Source organism: Tympanuchus pallidicinctus, unplaced genomic scaffold, assembly GCF_026119805.1.
Source record: "Tympanuchus pallidicinctus isolate F22 unplaced genomic scaffold, pur_lepc_1.0 scaffold2, whole genome shotgun sequence".
Classification (NCBI taxonomy): domain Eukaryota; kingdom Metazoa; phylum Chordata; class Aves; order Galliformes; family Phasianidae; genus Tympanuchus; species Tympanuchus pallidicinctus.
In genome coordinates, this window is record NW_026294721.1 from 47,328,030 (window position 1) to 47,349,340 (window position 21,311).

A 21,311-nucleotide genomic window follows, 5' to 3' on the forward strand; every position below is an offset into this window, starting at 1 on the left:
AATAGAATGAGTCAACAGTTTCTATTAGTAAATTCAGTATGACTTTTTCCAATTTACCTATTACGAAATGCTACTTCTACTTAAATTAGAAGTTGGTCACACAGTACATGTTATCAAATTTTCTGTGATTTTTTTTTTTTTTTTTTTTTTGAGAACACTATGGCAAACACATTAAAATGACATTAGCAGGAATTCTGTGGTACAGTCAAGTAGAAAATAGAGGAAAAAGTACTCAAATAATATAAGCCAGATCTCAGGCCATGCAATTCCTACATTTGTGCCATATTTGTAACAGCATTCAAAAGTATTTCCTGCATGTTTTCATTTTCTCAGCTGAGGTCTGTGAAAGTTTTGCCCTTTTGGCTTCTGCAGTTCCAATTTTAATCAATGTGACTTCCAGTGTGCAAAGAGACTTCTGTCACCTTTTCTTGTTATGTATGTGACAAAAACCACAGTTCTTAGAGCTTCAACTAAAATCTGAATTCAAGCACATTTGCAGTTCTTAATTTCCACAGAAATATATTAATATACATTGTAATATAGTATATATTAATATTAAACAAATTTATAGGATACTGCCATTTAAGAACTATCATTTATATTTAGCTGAATTATTTTCTAGTTCACACCAAATACAAGATAAATAAAGGCTAACCACCAGTTTTCTAAATTGCTACATTTAGAAATTCTCTCTTGCACATTGCCAGTGAAGCCTGTGGTTAAGTTATCCTCTTGTGCACTATTGATCAGTTCCTTTGTGTCATTCTGAAACAATCTTTCAATGGTGAGAGCAGATAATTTGAATTTATAAATAGTAAAATCTATGTTGTTTGAATAGGCCTAGATCTGCTCTACCCAGATGTCGTCTTTATTGGCTTAGAAAGAGTGTCATTGTGATTCTGAATCATAAATCACAGTCTTGTTCGAAGTAGACCTACTATTTTGGGGGAGTGCATCATCACTTCTACTGACATGCTAACAGATAGTTTTAGACGTCAGCTCTGTTGTCCACTATTTAAGATAAAGCAACTCACACTGAAAAATTATTTTTTTGTGTTCTCAACAGATTGTAAATAAACCCAGAATGATACAAATGCTGAAAGGAAGCTGCTTGTAATGGTTAGGTTTGAAATGCTGAAGTAAGCACGTGAAAATTACATTTTTGCAAGTGTTTGCTAGAGTGTTTTTAATGGTATCCAAAGCAACTTGAAAAGCAAAATGTGTAATAGAGAACACCTGACATTAATAGAATCAAATTTTATTAAATGATGTGATTACATATTACATTAAAAAAAAACAACAACAAAACAAAACAAACCAACACAAACAAAACCAGAACTGTATGCTTAATTTTACTGTAATTTAGAGATTGAATTCTTGTCCCATTATGTAATGAAATTAAGACAGAGGAGAGGGCAGATAAATCCAAAAGCACAAATTAAAAAAAAAAAAATCACTTGCCTCAATAATCTGTGGTGGCTGCTATAACTAAATAGAAAACAGATTAAACAGCTCTTGTCATAGGTAGAGGGAAGGATGACCCTTGAGGCTTATTAATATTGTCAATTTCATTTGCATGCTGATGTACCAGAAAATACATGCTAGGTGAAAATTCACTATGAACAATGGAGGCAAAGACCACAGCAGCCTCCTGTAGTGCAGTGTGATGTCAGTGCTTCAGCCCTTCCCCACCTGCCTGCCTGCCCTCCTCTCAGTTCCCATCTTTCATATTTTCAAAAGTTATGTACCAAATATCTGTTCTTCTTTTCTGGTCAGGATCTCCCTAGCTGCAAACAAGACAAGCAGTATTTTCCTCCACTTCAACAAAACCATGCTTTGATATCCGAAGAACATGAAGACAGATCATATTTTTGAAGAGAAGTAGAAGAAAACTGTGCCTTTGTATTACAACTGTCAAGTCTCACAAACCATAGAAAGGATATACTGGTCAAAAAAATGTTTTGCTAAGATTTATTTAAATACAGCAACTCTCGCCAGTTTGTTATCAGTTTTTCACAAGAAGCATCAATAATTCTTTAACAAATGAATGAGATTTGTCATAGTTCAAATGGGAGATTTTCTCTTACATGATGAGATTCATTTTTTATAGGGACATAAGGGTGAGATACATACATTTCTTCTTTATTAACTTTTAAATTCCTTGTTAAATTTGCCAAAGTGTTCAGCTGTCTCTTAACAGTGACACTAATCTCACTAAATATTCTTCCAATGCAAACTTACTCAATAAATAACTTATTTAAAATATCTCACTAATCTTAATAGTAGCCACCAAGTTCTCCTGAAATTATAGCAGAAAGAGACAAAAATTTGGCAGAACTATTCAAATGTGATGTTTTAATTCCTAATACACTGTATGCACCTCCAACACTGTAAGCCTGCCTGGGCATAAATTTTTGATCACTTCAGAAGAATTCTGACTATTAGGTTTACTCCACTATAGATAATGGAGTGTGCAATTCAAACTCTCTGCTGAGTTGTTCCAAGATGCTTGGCCTTCAGCCAGAAATGACAGAAGCCTTTTGATTTGCACATCCCTTCACACGTCTGCTATAAAAGATACAGTTTTAGAAACCTTTCAAGTGATCTTTCTTTGGAGCATCCAAGCAGCTATAATAAGACAGAAGATATCATCACCACACCACTGAGCAGCTGAAGCTATTACACAGTGTCTTGTGTTTGCCTGTTGAAATACAACATAGTTAATGTGACATAACTTTTTGTGATAAAGCCATGCTATACACCAGTTGGATATTAAATCAGCTAAGCAAGGTGGAAAATGTGCACCCTGGGGTTCAGATTAAACAAATATAAACTTCAGCATACTCTCTTTATAGTTCTGATATCCTACATATATAATTAAAAATCGGAATGGAATTTGGACAATATGATTAAAGATAGGAGTATTAAATTTTTTATCTGATTGCATTTCCCTTTCTTCCTTAGACAAAAAGGCGCAAAAATAATACGCAAACTTTCAGACAATAACCTGAGACTAGGAATCATGACCAAAGATAAGGAATAACTGGATCAGTTTTAAGTCAGAAAAGGAAGAACATTGAGTGTTTGCACAAGCCTCTGATTTTCAGCCATTATGTTTATATTTTACCAAAGTTAACCTGCAATACTTGTCTTCAATTGGCAAATCAATTGAATGCAACCCAAGTGTAGTGTGTTCAGTCTTTGAGCCCTGACTGATACATGTGTCACCTAGAATTAGTCTTTGCAGAGCCCTTAGAGCTTATTAGAGTGAACTACTGCAGGAATTACTGCTACGTCCCCAAAACAGAAATTCAGTATAGTTCAAATATTGAATACATGTTCTTATTGTGTTATAAATATGAGGGATGGTACATACTCATGTAAGCATTCTTGCAAACATAACCTGCAAAATAATGAGAAGTAAAATGGTATGCATATGCAAGAAAGATGGAATGATGTGTATTTTTCTTACATTTTCCTATGCTGAACTTCAGTTTTAGACAAGAACCACTTGTTTTTCTTAGGTTACATATCAATAACAACTGGAATTTTTATTAGCAAATTATCTAACACATTGGGTACTGTTCTTATAAGTATACTACTGAACCATATACCCTATATTAATATGAAAAGATACTGCTTTGGATATTCATTTTTTGCTACTAAATTGTATTAACATTCTGCAAGATACGAATAATAATAATAATCCTTGCATGCTTTCAATTCCTAATCACACTTAAGTCCCATCACAAAGGATGAAGGAAAACTTGTTTTTAAATGCTAACCTGAATATTTTATTACCTCTATTAATTCCAACCACAAGATTAAAAAAAATATACACACTCTATTTAATATCTGGAAGTGATTTCTGCAGAAGCTAAGATTATGGTTCTATGATATTATACAGATCAGTTGGATTTTTTTTTTTCCAAGTGATCATTGCTAACTGCTCTTCCTTTATGACATCAATTATATTATTGTAAACGCGATATTATAAATTTAACATCTCTTCCAAAAATCTAGTTACATGAAAATACGAAAGTGAACACAAAATGAAAAAACTGCAACCTACTCACTCATTTTCATTTTTAATAATAAGGTAATTGTAATATAACCTTGAACAGAACTCTCAAATACAACATTTCTTAAAAAAGCAGAAAAATAAGCATGTTTGACTTGCTATTAAGTTCTCAAAGATCTTTTCAACCACATCCTAGAAAACTTAAATCTTTTCTCACTATAGTCAGTAGCTGAAAAACCAGATGCTTTTACTTGTACTTGTTGTATTAGTGTAATCCAAGAGAGTTATTTACTCTCTAAGGTTTCTCACTGTCAAACTTGAATTACTGCATGAGCAGTATGGAATTGCTAACTTGAAATGAAATTTAGACAAAATTCAGAATCTTCCCATTCCCAAAGTACCCTGAATAGATATACTTCTTGATTTACTGATTTGAAGCTGATTTTTAAAAAGCTGAAATATTTGCATTACATTTCAATAATTCCACTTGATGTCTGAGAAATTCATTTTGCTATACAAAAATATTATGAAAAGTGATGATAGACAATATGATATTTTCACTAAGCATTAAGAAAATGTGTAGAGACATAACAATCGTCTTACAACCAGAGAAAGGAAGGTTTGTTTTTTATTAATATAAATATGAAAAAATATCCCATGCAAATATTTGGCTATTGTCAGTGTTTTAAACAGAACCCTTCAAAATGCTCTGCCCTATTAGTGGGGGAAAAAAAAAAAAAAAAAAAAAAAAAGCAAACACAAAAACAAAAACCCAGAAAATTCAGTTACATTTGTTGCATTGGTTTATGTTTAAAATATTGTATATGAAAACCAACCAGACTATTGTAATCGTGCTTTTCCTAGACTCAGTACTCTTTTTAGAGAACTTTTATGATATTATGGTATTCAGAGGCTTCTTGCAGATGCTTACTACAGTTCAGGTACTAATCTGCCAGTTAGAAAAAATAAAAACCACTAGATAAGTCAATTCCAACATTAGTAGAACCCTGGCATCCATATGAGGATTATGTCCTGTCTGTGTATACATTTGGATACATTAAAAAAAAAATGTGACTAACTGATCTCTTGCTTGATACACAGAGTCAAGGAGATAAACATTGTTCATAAAGGGCTGCTGATACTGTTGAATGCTGAAGTCAGCAGACTGTGCCTCTCACAGAGGCAAATGCTCTGTGGAGCACAGTTTGCATGCAGTCTTGTCTGTTCATCTCTACTCTACAAAGTACTCTTAAGACCTTCTAGCGGACAGCAGTATTTCATAATTGATGAGATTGCTTAATTGAATTAATATAGTCCATTAGCATAGTTATCACAAAAATCAGAAAACCACTGCCTTTCCGTATATGGAATAGACACCATTTGCACATCATCTTTAAGAAACATTATGTTATGTGAGAATGATAAAAGATAATGTATACATGATTATTTCCAGGCTATGCAGCAGTAGGTAGAGGTTTTATTCTTCTTTTATGTTTTCATAAATCTGCCAGCAACATACAAACCAATGGCATTTGCTGCCCACAAGGAAGCTTTGTAATGGACAAAAGGCCACAAATCCTGCTGTCAGTGCTCTGGTAGTACCTTTGTTTTCTTTCTCTTCACATGGGAAGATTTCTGAGCTCAGGTACATTCTCATTCCCAGTGTTTACATGAAAATTTTGGCAGAAACGCTCCACATGTTTTATGGTACATCAGGCTTCAGTTGAGATGATGCTGCAACCTTTAGAGATGTTACCCTTTTGCTGGTGAGTTCGCTCTGTTAAGCAGTACAAAAACAAACAAACAAACAAACAAACAAACAAAAAAAACCAGACAGTCATTTCTTTCTATCACTCTGAGAACAATCCAGGTGTGGTGTTGCTTAAGACTTAAAATTAATACGACAAACATACAAACTTAGTGATGGCCACTCTGAAACAAGCCTAGATTTTTAAGATATATGACAAAGTGAAATGTGTTTTAGATCCTTTTCACTATAATTTCAAGTGAACATATACAATTTTGCAAACTTTCACACAGGATCTGAATGAATATGTAAATTGCATTAGTTAAACATTGACAACAAGGTTTAAACATGGCCTCTCTCCCTGGAACTTTATTTGAAGTGTCATACTCTGCCTGTTTCAATATTAAAGTAAATAATAACAGCACATTATATTTACCATGTAAGAATGTATTTTATGTTCATACAGTATCTATTATAATGAGGTCCGAGTCCTGTGTGCAGCCTCTAAGTTCTACTAAATACTAAAAATAAATAAATAAATAATGGACTATATTAATTTTGTTTTTTGTAATCCATGGACTTTGTAATTCAATTGAAACAACTGGCATTCTTATTTACTTATCAGCAAAAAAAAAAAAAAAAAAAAAAAAAAAGAATGAGCAGACTGCTGTAATGAGATCTCTTTAGATTAAAACATCATTAAAGTTACGAAAGTTACTGTTATGGTTATGCTGTAACATAAAACATTTCAAAAACAAACCATGAACTAAACAATGCTCAATAAAAAATGCAAAATGAAGTACTTTCTGTGACACTTCAGTCAAGTAGTCTTTTTCACTGTGAGGTTAGGAATCATTCTACCATAAAGGGCACCTTAGGAAGCTTCACATTTTGTCTCCTGTTTTTAATTTCTCACACCCTGAGGCTTCTCTCCACTCAGAAGGCTTTTTCAACACACAGATTTCTTCCATTTTTCTGGTGGGCTATTAATAGCCATAATGACTTTATCCCACTGCTGCTGAAAGTGGAAAAGACCATGACCTTAGTACATCACCATACAGTCTTTAGTACAATTAACATTCCTTTGTGTACTACAGTATCATTTCTCCAAGTCATCTCTGTATTTTTTTCTCCTGCTGTTCCTTCCCTGTATAACACAAAGTGTAAGTGCCACCTTTTCTGTGTTTGCTAAACATACGGATTAAATCACTGAGTTTTAATACCAAATGTCTCTGTGCATTCTATGTAATTTCTCTTTTTCCAGACCCCTTTTTTCTTGCTGCTCCTCACAGTTTTAGTGGGATCAATTTGTATCCCTTTTCTCTATTAGAAGGCCCAGGAGTTTTCTGCTTTCAGACAATGAGGAGATTGATTCATATCAGCCCGTTTTTTCTATCTTTTTTTTTTTCTTTTTGTTGTTTTTGTTGTTTTTTTTTGTCTTCTTTCTAATTCATCAAAAATGCCAACCAAAGCCCAAATGCCCATGTGCATTACAGTTAATACAACCTAGATATTTCAAGTGAAATAAACAAGACAGATTTGGATACTAAATACTACAGTGCCCATAGTCAAGCTTCTCCACTGCTCACGAAAGAGACCATATCAAGAACCGCACTGCTTGTGTGACTGCCTCTTTGGTTTTGCCTGGAAATACATAACAAGTTCCTGGAATATGACACTTAAATGTAACACAGAAACAATATAAGAAATACTGGAAGGGAAAAAAAGAACCTAAAATAACCATACTTTCTTTTAATGCCCTCAAATAACACTTAGGACAATAATATCTTCAACATCCAGACTTAAATTTTCTCATCTTGCACTTAGTTGTGATTTCCAATCACAAATTAGATTGAAGGAAAAGCCAAGTTTCAGCTATATGCCAGAGTAACTGCTTTTGTAGCATTCCTTGGCAAAAAAAGCAGTCACAGATGGAAAGCAGAAAATTTTAGGGGAAAAGAAATACATTAGCTAGCTGTTATTTTCTACAGTTCTTATAGCATAATTTCCAGAAATCTACTCTGAACCATAGAGAAAATTAATGTATTTGTGACTAAATTTAAGGCTTCAGTCATAAGAAAAGGATTTCTAAAACTTTGAGAGATTGGATACATACGTATTTTCTGTTCTTAATTTTTTCCATTCTCTCAATGGTCTATTCCAGCTCAGTATGTTACTGATATACCAACTACTTCCCAATTATGCAAGAGTTATTATTGAGTCCAGAAGATTAAAGCTCCATATACCAGTGCTCATTGACCAGCAATGTGGCTCACTAGACTTTATGCAGGATAAACTTTGGTAGCAAGAACTTTCTATCCCTTAGAGAGCCCAAATTCACCTACCAGTAGAAATATGTTCTTTTAATTATAAAAACATTTTGTTTTCCTACTGTTCCTGGCATTTAATTATGTTCTATTTTACAACTGTACTATGTAGTTGTACTGTGTATATTAAATCTAAAAAAAAAAAGAACATCTGAGCATATGTCTATCATATGATTCTTATTCAACCAGAAAAGCATGGAATGAAATTGGGATTAAAAAAAAATTTTTTAAAAACTTCAAAACCTCTTGAGTAGTACTTAAACAATAATCTTATCCAAGAAGACTTGGATACATGCAAGGTATGTAAGCACCATAGCATCTGATGCTTGTTTCAAATAGCAACTAGTACTTTAGAAGATAGCTTCAGCTTACTCAGATAGTGGTTAGACTCTGCAATGGCCTGCCCAGGGATGTGGTGGTGTCGCCATCCCTGGCAGTGTTCAAGAGGTGCCTGGATGAGGAGCTACGAGATACGGTTTAGCAGTTTGTGGTAGCAATGGTAATGGGAGGATGGTTGGACTAGATGATCTTGTAGGTCCTTTCCAGCCTTGTGATTCTATGATTACCCTTTTTTAACCCCCAACAGCACAAGGGTGTAAGTGTTGTAATACGTGCCTTGGGACACATCATTATACCAAATAAAACATAGAGCAAGAAAGTTTTTTTTTTTAGCCATATGTTGATGAAATTAGCGAGGATTCTGAGTTTTGATTCTGAGTTTTCCCTCTTTCCAATTAGGAAGGAATGCTAGCAAATAAAGACATTCTGCTACTTTGGCTTTGTTTAAATGACAGAAAAGCAAGCCCAACAGCTTTGCAATCCAGAGCTGATTAAGGTGTTAGGTGCTCTAATTAAGGTGCTCTAATGTTAGCTCAATGTTTTAGTTGTTCTAGCTGGAGATTTCTTTTTTTTTTTTTTTTTTTTTTCTTTTTCTCTTATTTTCCCCTCAAATGCTTTATAAATTGGATCCAGTGTGTAGCAATACTCTTGGTTGGCTTTAAATGCTTTAAACAGCTTTCAGCATTGTTTCTAAAAATGGAGGTATCTGAATTTTGCCCTGAAATTATCTTTAGAGGTCTTTCTTTTCCCTTTAAGTCGAAGCCCTTCTTGTATGTGTTATTGAGAACTTCAAGTTATTGAGAACTTCAATGGGTTACTATATGAAATTACAGATCACCCAGCTTAGTAATATCAACGTTGATGGAAAAAAAACTACTCAAGCAGGCAAAATGTATATAAAAACTGAAGCAGCACTAGTGAGAACATGATTATGAATCAAAAAAAGCATGTAAAAATATTTTAAAAATACATTCCATGCAATCTTATGTTCTCCTAACTTAAGAGAGTGTCACTAAACTGAAGTCAGACTACATACAAAAAAAAAGAATACATAGAAACAAAGCTTTCTAGGATTAGAAATATGCATAACCCATTGATCTTCAACAGTGACAACTTCAACAGTAACTATTATTTTTGTTGGCTCCTCTTGAGCTTATCTAAAATTTGATATGTTTTCCATGGCCAAAATAAAATCCACCTATGAGGAAGTCACTGGAAAGCCCCCATTAGGTTCTTATGATATTTTGAAGGACGGATTTTATAGGAGAAGTTCTGTTCAAATGACTGAATGGCATCTGTTCCCTGGTCTCACTTGAGGCAGAAGCTGACTACTTACACTCTGTGAACCTTTGCTTCATGATCATTAATTTCACACAGCACTCCTCAGAGTTCTATTCCAATTCAAAACTTTTATCAGGGAAGTCTGTGCTCAGTGAAGCGAGGATCATGGCTGATTTTAGATCATTTATACCGTATTCATTAAGAAATACATTGATAGCATTAGTTTTGTTCAGTCATGAGACTTTTCTTCCCCAGGAGCAGATTCTGTTTCATTTTGAAAAGCTTTAATAAAAAATTAGACTAATACATTTATACGAGGAGTATTGAATGTCACAGCATCCCTGATTAAACTTTTAGGGCAGCATGTCTAATTCTTGGCAAAGTCTAAAAATCTCCCCAGTTTTTCAAAAGCGACTGGCACATAAATAATGTTACCATTTATCACACAGCTGCCGAAGTTTCACTGTCAATGCAAAAGTCATCTTCCACTGGAGTCATTCTATACTGTGTATATTGATACAGCATTCAAGTACAGACTAAAGTTTAAGGTAAGCCTTAGAGTTCTGTTAACTTCTCAGTTTAAGGCCTAAAGTACTGCTTAGCATTAAATATCACACGCTAATTCTATAAAAATCAAGCTCGCAGATAAACAAAGACACTTTATCATTTATACATTTAAAAAAAAGTGATCAGAATATTTTTCTCACACTTTTGTTTACGATTACACCACACAAGCAAAATAGTGACAGCTAGAGTAGGAAAGGTAAGACTGTAATAATCTTCATTAATTTCTCTCCTGGACTCATGTTTTCACTTAAAAAAAAAAAAAAATCAGAAATCAGTTTTTGACAAAAAGACAAAAGAAAAAAAAACATTAAAAAACATTAGCAGTACAATAAGAAAAGAATTTGAATATAAAAATAAGCAGTTGTTAGAGAAAAAAATTTCACCAAACCAAAATACTTTATCTGTTGGACAGCATTTCTACATCAAAAAAATATTCAGACTCTTGAAAGTAAAGGGTACATTTTCAGTTGTCACTGTCTTTAGCAGTAAAAGTATAGGCCAAAGATTTAATGAGGTTTTTCTACTTACCCACTTAGATGCACCAAACAACAGAAGAGATCCTCTGAAGCAGAGAGACTCGTACATACAGACATATATGCTTGAAGATATGCAGGAGAATGAAATAATCATTACACCTTTAAGTAACAAACAGAAAGACTTTGCACTAAGAATATCAACTCTCAAGTGCCATTTCCCTGAATAGAATCTAAATTTTACTGTCAAAGATGTAAAAATAATATACAACATAACCCTTTATCAGCATTAAATTACATAGTAATTTACATAGCTCTTCTCTGAATCTGTGGATGGTATTTGTCCCTTGGCCACAGCTGTGTAAGAAAACACACAACTAAATTTACTGAGCTTAAAGTTACATTCACATCATATTCTACACATATTCTACTGTATATATAGATCATGTGTCAGCTTTAAAAATATGGTGTCTGTTTTATTAAGTTAATATTATGTCATTAAGTGATTATCTTCCCTTAACTTAGGAAATGGTTAATAGTAATGCTTTGGAAGATAGCAGTTAGGTATATAAACATAATCAACGGAATTTATGGTTCTAGTGCATTCTATCCGCAAATTTTTCATCTTTCACCTATTTGTTCACAGTTTAATTGCATATTCACTTTGTATTTGTCTCAATGTGCATATAACGAAGACATGCCAAGAACCTCTTACATAAAGCTATCTTTAATTTTAGTATAGTCAGAGAACATCTAGAGCCATTCTATGCCATAATTTTGCTTAGATTATATAAATATAATTATGAAAACATATGTATATGATCTATTCATATACACATGTAATATACTGCACAGTATATATACAAAACATATATTTATAAATAAATCTATGACTGCATGTTGCAAGAAAGAAAAGCAGTAGCAATAAATAACAAACAAGTAATGGCTAGCAAGAAAACAACAAAAAGAATTTATTAGTTTTATACACGTGAGACAAGACTGTATTAGATAATGTGGCAAAGGGCTTGGATTTGATTTGACAAGAGATATGATGTCAGGAAAAAACAGCTGAAAAGATGGAGTATGTGAGAAGATGGTGCTTCAAGTATCCAAATTTTAGATAGCAAACAGGAAATGAAAAGTTGCCCACAAGCATCTAGATATAAAGGGTGAGAGGATGGATTTTGCTGATAAAATGGAAAGATTACTGATCTGCAAAAGTGAATAGAGAGGAGTCAAAAATGACACTGAGTGGATTAGGCAGAGCAAGGCAAACAATGAAGTTCATGCATAAAAAAATGTCATTCCTTTGTTCCCACTATATACCTTGTGTCATCTTTCATTCACAACGTCAGAACTTCAGCTATTACTTTTGAAAGCAGAAACGTTACACTGATTTCTTGAATAAGTGCCAGCAGGGATTGAAAAAGGTATTGCTCTCACCGTCTTTGAAGCAGTTTAGAAAACAGATAATTAACATTTTTATAGTAGCAACTATCTACAAATGTACACAATGAAATTTGTATGGAATTATATCCACTAACATGAAAATATTATACCACATACTCACAAGTTTGGAGGAATAGGAATATGTACAAACCTCAGAATCAAATACAAATCAATACATTTCTTGCAATTTTACCTTTCAGCTCTTTCCTATAATTCACTGAATTTAAATGGAATACGTTTTCCTGAGTGAACTCATACTGAATGAAAATGCCACCCCAAAGAAAAGGGAGTTTCAGTATTAAAAATCATAAACAAAAAACATTTGTTTTTAGTTGTTAAAGAAAACGTTATCAAGTTCAAATAAACCTTCAAAAAACACCAAAAATACTGAAAAAGGTTACATCCATACAAGAAAATTTTTCTGTACAATAAAGCATAAAAGCTTTTAATTTTAAAACCACTGATATATTTGAGACACTTAGGAATGTTTCTGATTAAATGACTTTTCCATAGATACTTTTCAGTGTATATTTTTTTTCAGACATGTTTGAAAAATAAAATTTATATACTTCCTTTTGGCACTAACATTGAAGAAACATATAATTATGAGAACTCCAGCAACCAGTTAGTGGCATTTAACTATGTTAACATCACACATGCACAAAAAAAAAAAAAAAACAAAAACAAAAACATTTTTCCTTATGCAAAATAAGATATTAACAGTATTTTCCAAACTGTTTTCATTTGCATTTACTTTGAGACATCCACTCCTCTCAAGAGGTGAATTCATGATTATGCGAATTCCAGTGCAAAATCCAGCAGAAAACTGTGTGTGAATCTGAATATTCAAAGACGACTGAAGTGATATATACACACACATCTACAGTACAAAATACATAGTAATTTTAGCCCAGGTTTTCTGTTTTAAAAAGATACATTCAAATTACTTCTTTACAAGGTGCCTGATATAACATCCTCCTTCACAGATGTGGAAGTGACACTTGAACACCTACAAAATGCAACTCATATACACCGAGGAATAGGGAATGACCAAATCCCAGCTTGCCAGATATCTCTTCATTACTTTTTACTTACATTTTGCCAGATAATCAAATACGCAAACTGAAAAAGAGAGCAAGCACAGCTGCTTGAGAGATCAGATTCTCCTGTGCATCAACATAACACAGGACATTTATACTTTCAACAGTTTAAAAGAAATGAATGGATAATCATTTCCCATTTTAAATGAAGTGGAAGTGAAACTCTGCTGATGTCCTCTTTGTTTCTGTGCCCATGTGTGAGAATCCTTCTTTGGTTTTTTTTTTTTGGCTCAAAGCTTGCTTCCTGAGGTTCTTCTTGTGATAAGACTCTGAGTGACTCGTCAAGGAGGCAACTGATGGGTGCTAACTGTGTGACAATCGATATCGCTTTGGGAACATTTGAAAGCCCCTTCCCCCAGAGCTGCTTGCTCTGTAGAAGAGCAGAGGAGAGTGCTCAGCAGTGTTCACTGGCGGAAGATCTGGCCTGTGGCCAAATCGCTCCAGCTAAGTATGGAAGGCTGAGGAATGATACCATTGCATCTTGCAAAGGCAAGATGCAAGTTGGTGCCTCCCTGCTTCCTCTTATCTGCTGGCAAGGCCAGAAAGATAAGAACAAAGGAGGTTCCTGCTGAGATCCCAGAGCCAGAAGCTGCCACCACAAGGAGAACTGACTCAACCACCTTGGGTTTGAGCTGTCGCTCAAAGGAGAGCTGATTCGACCACTTAGGATTTGAGCTGTCACTCCAAAAACAGCTGACTCAACCACTTTGAAGCATTGAAAAAGGGCCATCATCACCATGGTCGTGTGCTTCTCGTCGTCATTGTCAACAGGACAACAACGCCTGATGACCCACCACTACTGAGGATCAAAGACAGAACTACAAACCTCGCTGGATCCATGGTGGTGACTATGTCCCTCTTGCTTCCTATAAAGACTCCTTGCTTCTTCTCTTCTATCTTTTCTATCGTCCCCCTTCCCTTCCCCATTATCCTAATTCATAATAGTGTCCGTCCTTCCCCATTTCCCTGATTAAGATTTGTAATAAACTGGTCGGACCAACATTTGAACCGTTGCTTCTTAATCTCACGCCGGGTATATGGATAATAAAAGAACCTCCTCTCCTCCTATAAATTGGAGCGAGACACCATGTTTCCACTTTCTTGATGTTCCATTTCATTTTATATCTCTAGTTTGTGTCTGACTAGAGAAAGTCCTGTACAACTTTACTTTTTAGTTTTTAAATAACAAAATGTAAAAATATAATACAAAAATATAAATAATAAATAATATATAAAAATATAATAGCAAAATATTTCTAGAAAGACTCAAGTTTAAGTTTATGTCTATCTCTGTATGTGTGTCTATGCATATATACAGAAATATGTACACATACATGTGCATGTACACACATGCATACACATCTTCACTCAGGTGAGTAGAAAACTCAGTGGAAGGACCAAAGTCTTAAACAAACAGATAAAGGAGGATTTGTCATACAATGCCTCCAGCAACTCACTCATAGAGTTAGGTATAAAGAAACTTGTCTGGCCCACTGCCTTAAGAGTAATAAATAAATTAAAAAAGAAAAAAAATAAAATTCCAGTTACTGAACTGATGAACAAAGAAGCCTGGAATAAAAAGAAGAATTAAAATGCCATTTCAGTGGCAATGTATCCTATAGAGAACAAAAGATGTCTGTTCTGTTGAAAAATGTTGTATAAACTATTTTGTAGTTTCATTACAGGTGCTGTTCAAAACCCATCTATGAGCAATGACAGGCTTTTCAGCTCACTTCAGGGGTTTCAGAACACAGCATATTTGCTGAATGAAGAGCAAAAAATACCCTTTTAATTTCTGTCTCTCATTAAATATTAGAAAGCTAGAACTGTGAGTGCCACCCTTGGTATTTCCTAGGATTTTTCTTTTAAGGCATACTTTTAATTATCTGTATATATGCCATAATATAATCATTCAGGTAGAAATCTCCCATGCTAGATGACTTCAGTTTCATTTTAACAAAAACAAATTATCACAAGTGCATATTTCCCATAGTATGAAAATGAATTCTTTTTTAAATTCTTAATTCTATTTTGGAAAGTCATAGAGATTCTGTTTCAGATTCTCTTTATTTCTCCTGTTGCTTTTACATTTTCTTGCTGCTGGACTCATCATTTTACCCAAAATCATAATCTCCAAGGAGCTGGGGAAGATGGACTGCAATGAAAATTATTTCATGACTCAACATGAAATTACCAGCCACTCTTCAGCAGGCAACTTTTGGAGTGGGGTCATTCTTCTAGGTAACTGATTTGAGCTTCAGTCTTCAGAAATCCATAGATTCAACATGAAGCTTGATTAAAGCCAACAATTGTTGCCTATTCTTCAAGCCATTCTAAGTTAGTGATTATTTTCCAAGCTCTTTGACAGAGTTGAAAAAAAACTAAAGGTAGAAATCTACCTCTATATTTGTAGTATGTATGCTAGACTTTTAGTGCTTAAGGTTGGTGCACAGAGAAACCTTGCTTGTGCTTCTTAATACCAATTATAGATTCTGCTGTACAGAAGCTGAACATACAAAAGCATTAAACGCATTATTTTAATAAGCAGGTACTTGAAATGTTTTTCAATCTCCTCCACTGCACCCCATATTTATAAATAGATTAGGCAATCACTTGAAACTGGAACAGGTAGGTCTACAAGATGTTTCAGGATCTTCAGAAACAGAAGGCAATTTTCCTGTTTCTGATTTTTACATGTCTTAGACTGAAGACGTAGCCAATTTTTTTATGCCTTATTCTTAAGAATAGTCATTGTATTGCAATGAAGAAAATAACCTCAAAGATGCGCTTTAAAAGAAAATTCCATATAGTGCATTGTCTTAGTTTGAGCTGGGATGGATTTTTCTTCAGAATATCTGATATGATGCTATATTTTTGGTTCTAGGAGAAAACCTTACTGATAACATGCCAGTGTTTACAGCTGCTGCAAAGCAGTGTTGTACAGAGCAGAGACCACCTGCAGTGAGGGTCCAGAGGAGCTGGCCAAAGTGATATTCCACACTGCATGACATCAAGCAGAAGGAGTTCTGAAGGGGGTGGGAGTTCATATCTCCCTTCCACTGCTTAGGGGCTAGCTGGGCATCTGTCAGGGGTAGTCAGCAATTATCGTGCTTGTTAAATAAATTCATATATATACATATATATATATGTATAGTCATAACTACTGCCTGTTTCCTATTCTCTTGGTAAACAGTTTTACCTCAACCCAGGAATTCTACTGCTTTTCTCCACAGTTCTGTTCCCTATCCCACCAGGAAGCAAAGGGTGAGTGAACAACTGTGTGGTGCTCAGCTACCTGTCAAGTTAAGCCACAAGATATGTGCAATGCTGCTCAGACATATGAAATACCTGTGCTAGATTGGTGAGTGGCAGAGTTGAAAAGGAAAGAAAGGGTACTTTGATTTAAACTTAGGTGAGAAGAAAGTAATTATGGGAGGGGAAAAAAAAAAAAAAAAAAAAAAAAAAAAGCCTGTCTTAGCTGTGATAAGACAAGAAGATTCTGACTTTCTATTGAGCTCAAAGCAGAAGTCACAGGTTGAAGTGTAATCAAAAATGACCTCCTAACTTTTTATTTCCCCCCCTTCTAGAGATGAAACTTCAATTGACAGTCTCAGAGCTTCAGATTATCTGATAGAGAAAAGCTGTCTCAAGCAGTGAGGACCACTAATCAAATATTGACAGATGAGATGTTCTAGAAGATAAAAATAGATTTAAAATCCAAAGTGACGCTTTTTTTTTTTTTTTTTTTTTATACGAGACTCATAGCCTAACTGTTAAAGTCAAGATGTAAGATAAATGATAACAGCCTAAGCCTTTCAATCCATTTATTACCTTTTCTAAATATAACGAATACAAGTTTCCTATTTAAGCCAAGGTCAAACCCCCACAAATTAACCAAAATAGCTTAATATTTTCTTCTAGTCTGATAAAAATACATCTGCTCACGATTCAAACCAGTTCTACTTGATTTAGAAAAGCTACAACTTTAAAGAATGTATATGGTAAATAGGATATACAGGTATAAATTGTCATACTTTCACTAGCATTTCACTAGTAAGTATTGATCAAATTCAAAACTTTGTTAAAATTTCACTTCAATTAACACATTAAATTTCATTGCCTGTAGTAATATGTTAAGTAGCAGGGAAGAAACTACAACTAAAACCAGAAAAAGCAACATCACCTAGTACCAAAAAGAAAGAAAGAAAGTGAATTATTTCCACTACAAATTAAATTGTAATATCGACCTAGCTTGAACTGAAGGGCAATACTTAGGTCATACCACCAGTGTACTGACTGGAGCCATATACGGTGGGAAAAAAAATAATGAAGCAGCACGTCTCCAGAAAGAACCCTGTTCCACTCCCGCTTTCCCTTCTCCCCTACCTCCACCTTCCTTCTCCTCTCCTTTCCCTCCCTCAAGAAAAAAAAAAATAATAATTGATGTACATGTTCTCCATCTAAAAATGGTGGATGGTTTTGACTGGTTTTTAATCAAAAAATAACTAACCAGCTATATTTAGCTTTGGTAAAGGCTAATCTTGAGTACTGTGCACTGTTCTGGGCTCCATAACACAAAAAGGACGTTAAGATACTTGAAAACATCCAGGGAAAAACCACAAAACTGGTAACAGGGCTGGAGGCAAGTTCTATAAGGAGAGGCTGAGGGTGTTTAAATTGCCCACTCCGGAGGCACCAACAGGTGACCTCACTGCTCTCTACAGCTCCCTGAGGAGAGGAAAGAAGAGGGAAGTGCTCTGCTCTGTTCCTCATGAACAGGTGTCAAGTTGGCAATGGCACAAAGCCATGTTAGGGGAAGACATTAGGAACAATTGCTTTACAATGACAGCAGTCAAACACCGATACAGACTTTGTAGAGAGGTAGTTGATGCTCCATGTCTGTCAGTGTTCAGAAGGCATTTGTACAATACCCTCAAAAATACGTTGTAACTTTCAATTAGCACTGAAGCACACAGACAGTTGGACAAAGTGGTTTTTGAAGGTCCCTTCCAACTGAACTCTTCTTCTATTCTATTAAAATATTACCTTTTATCTGGGAAAGCTGACCTTGATGTTGCATTGATGTGATGGCATTTAAGTGCATGATTTCATTTCTCACATGAACAAGGTAACTTTAAAAAACAGCGAAACAAGTAAACATGCACATACTTGTTCCCATGTTTGGCTTCGAAACCTTGAAGGCTACAACCAATAATCAAAGGGGAGTTCATAAAAGCTGCTTGTAGCATGGGAAACAGGAACAGAAGGAAAAGGAAAACATAAGGCTATCATTTTCGTATAGATGCATCATGCATACAACTGAGCATAGTCCTTCACCACAGGAAATATTCTTCCCAGCAGCATGATGACAAGCAATCATCCCTTAAGAAATATAGCATCAGTCAAGGTTTACATGAAGCAGCACATTATGAAGGGAGATAATTTTAGAATAGAAAGTGTACAGGGTAGTGCAGTAGAAAGCCAAAGCTGTGATAAGTAGAGGATGCGTGATAGATATGCATAGGTAGTAATGACAATCAATTAGCATACAATACAACATACATTCCACAATAGCTTACTTGCTATCTGATCAAATCTCAAAGACTGGAATCCTAAGGAACAAAAAGACATAAGCAATTGTGTGCGTATTTCCAGAAGAAAGAATGGGAACAAAATAATTTCAGATGAAGAAAAGAAGATGAGGAAGTTTTACACTGTAACAAGAGAAAAGATAGCAAAGTTAGCAGTATGTGGCAAACACTAAGGATAAAATCCAAATGTGTTTCAGTACAGCTATTATAAAATAAATTTATAATGAAGCATATGGAAAGAAAGTAAAACTATGTTCTGACTTAATGTACTTACATAGAACTATTTTCAAAGTACTGAGGCCATGCCTGATTTTATTCAAGATAAGATTTGATTAAGAAGTACAAGTAATTTTGCACTGTCCACCAAGGCAATGCTTGCATCTTAACTTCTAAAATTCATGACTACATACCACAGTGGAGAATGTAAAATTTTAGAGGATAAATATAAAGAAATAAAATCTATTACATATATATATATATATATATAAAATATGATAATATAATATATATAAAATATATAATATTATATATATATATTATAATCTGCCTCTCTGAACTCCTTACAACTTCAAAGAAAGCCTCATCTAGAAAAAGAAAGCTTTCTAATACTGACATAGAGAATGATTCCATAAACATTCACTATCATTCTTCAAGAAAAAACTTTTCCTTAAGTCTCAGTTCTGGCACGGCACGATTTACCATTTACTTCATATCCAAACTCTTACTTAACGGTTTGATTTGCAATGCTCCATAGCAATACTTAATCAAGATTTTACCTGCTTGTACAGCAAAATACGGTAGTGACAGTGCCTTTAACAGAGTACAGGCACTACAGGCACTATACAGCAATAGCAGATAGCAAAGAAGGAAAATTAGCTTCTTCTCTCTCCCCCCTTTCCCCAGTCCCCCCTTCTAACAATCAGAACAGCTGAAGAAGAGGTAATCTCTAGCCAAATAAATATTGCTTCTTCAGCTGCTAACCTTCGAATGAGGGTGAGGAGGGGTGGATCCTGGCTCCAGCACTTTTGATCACTTAAGTGCATTGCTTACACCTGAGCTCTCTGGGTTAGCAATGCCTTCTCACCAAGTCCTCAACCACTGGTTCAGGCCGTGACCTGGCAATTCTACTGCACTGCTTTAACTGTTTATAGGCTTTGCTGTTACAAGAACTTCATGCTCTTTAGAAGCAAAAAATATCAATGAATGTAATCTCACAGCATTTGCTTTGAGCAGAGAAAATTGACATTCAGTTTACATATAGGAAATTTCATGAAACCAAAGTTGAATCAAGGTTATATAAGGAAGTCAGCTGCTGGACTGTCACTGATTTCAAGACCAATCCCAAGCTGCAGTAAAGCTTACAAGTGTTGTTTCAGTGTCTAGATTCACAGTGCTAAGCATTATCTTCTTGAAAGGTTTTGGAGTGAATGATGTTTCTTTTGTAGTAAACTTTTTTATTTGGAGCGTTCGTTGCTAATCTTATAAGATAATTTCACTACTTATGTTGAGAAATGAGGCAGTAATTGCAGAGGAATTGAGAGAAAGCATTAGCAACATATGGGTTAAACTACTACAGTTCTAATTAGAGCAATTCCACAGTGTGGTTGCTCCAACAATTGGTTTTACTGCACAGGGACGTAATTCACTACATTTTTATCTACTTTGAATACAGTCTTATTCTGCAATTTTTTGATCATATAAACTGGGTTGGAATAATAGCAAGGGAGGCAGAGACCTCCCTTCATTCAAGTGATTTTATTCCATTCAGTGTAAAAAGGACTAATGTTATAAAAAAGTTCAAACATTTCTGAGTCCATTAAATTGCCTTTTCTGAATCTTTTCTGTCCAACAAAGAAATGCACTAATTTTCATGCTTCTGTTATATACACATTACATCCTGTATGTTATGAAAAGGTATGCATCACCTCTGTGTAAAATATGTTCCCCAAGATATTTCTGTAAATCTTCCTTGCTCTGAACTAGTATAAAATTAGGTGTTTTTTTTTTTTTTTAAATTGATTCAGTGTGGAAAAAATATTTTTTGCTGGTTTTATTTCTTTTTCCTTTTTATTTTTTTTTAATAGTTCTTACGATATGAATTACAAACCTGCACTACTTTTTTTCCTCTATCAAATTTTAGACAGATATACAGTAAAAAATTGTTTTCTAATTTAAACATTTCAAAGAAGATCCTTGCTGTGCATCCATAGGAAATCTCCTCTTCAATATATTTTCCAGAAATTTATCATAGAATCCTTGGAGGTGGAAGGGACCTCTAAAGGTCATCTAATTCAGTTCCCATGCAATGAACATCCACAGCTATGTCAGGTGTCTCAGAGCCTGGTTTAGTCTGACCTTGAATGTTTCCAGGGTCAGAGCGTCCACCACCTCTCTAGGCAACATGTGCCAGTGCCTC

The 21,311-nt window shown here is 34.5% G+C and overlaps 1 long non-coding RNA gene across 1 annotated transcript; it reads right to left on the reverse strand.

The window, feature by feature from the left end:
* Positions 1-1,483: 1,483 nt before the first annotated feature.
* Positions 1,484-19,784, reverse strand: LOC128080288 (uncharacterized). Its single transcript, XR_008206579.1, has 3 exons — positions 19,672-19,784; positions 18,884-18,916; positions 1,484-5,798 (listed from the first exon to the last, which is right to left on the reverse strand). It is a non-coding gene; the product is annotated as an uncharacterized LOC128080288 (long non-coding RNA).
* Positions 19,785-21,311: the final 1,527 nt, after the last annotated feature.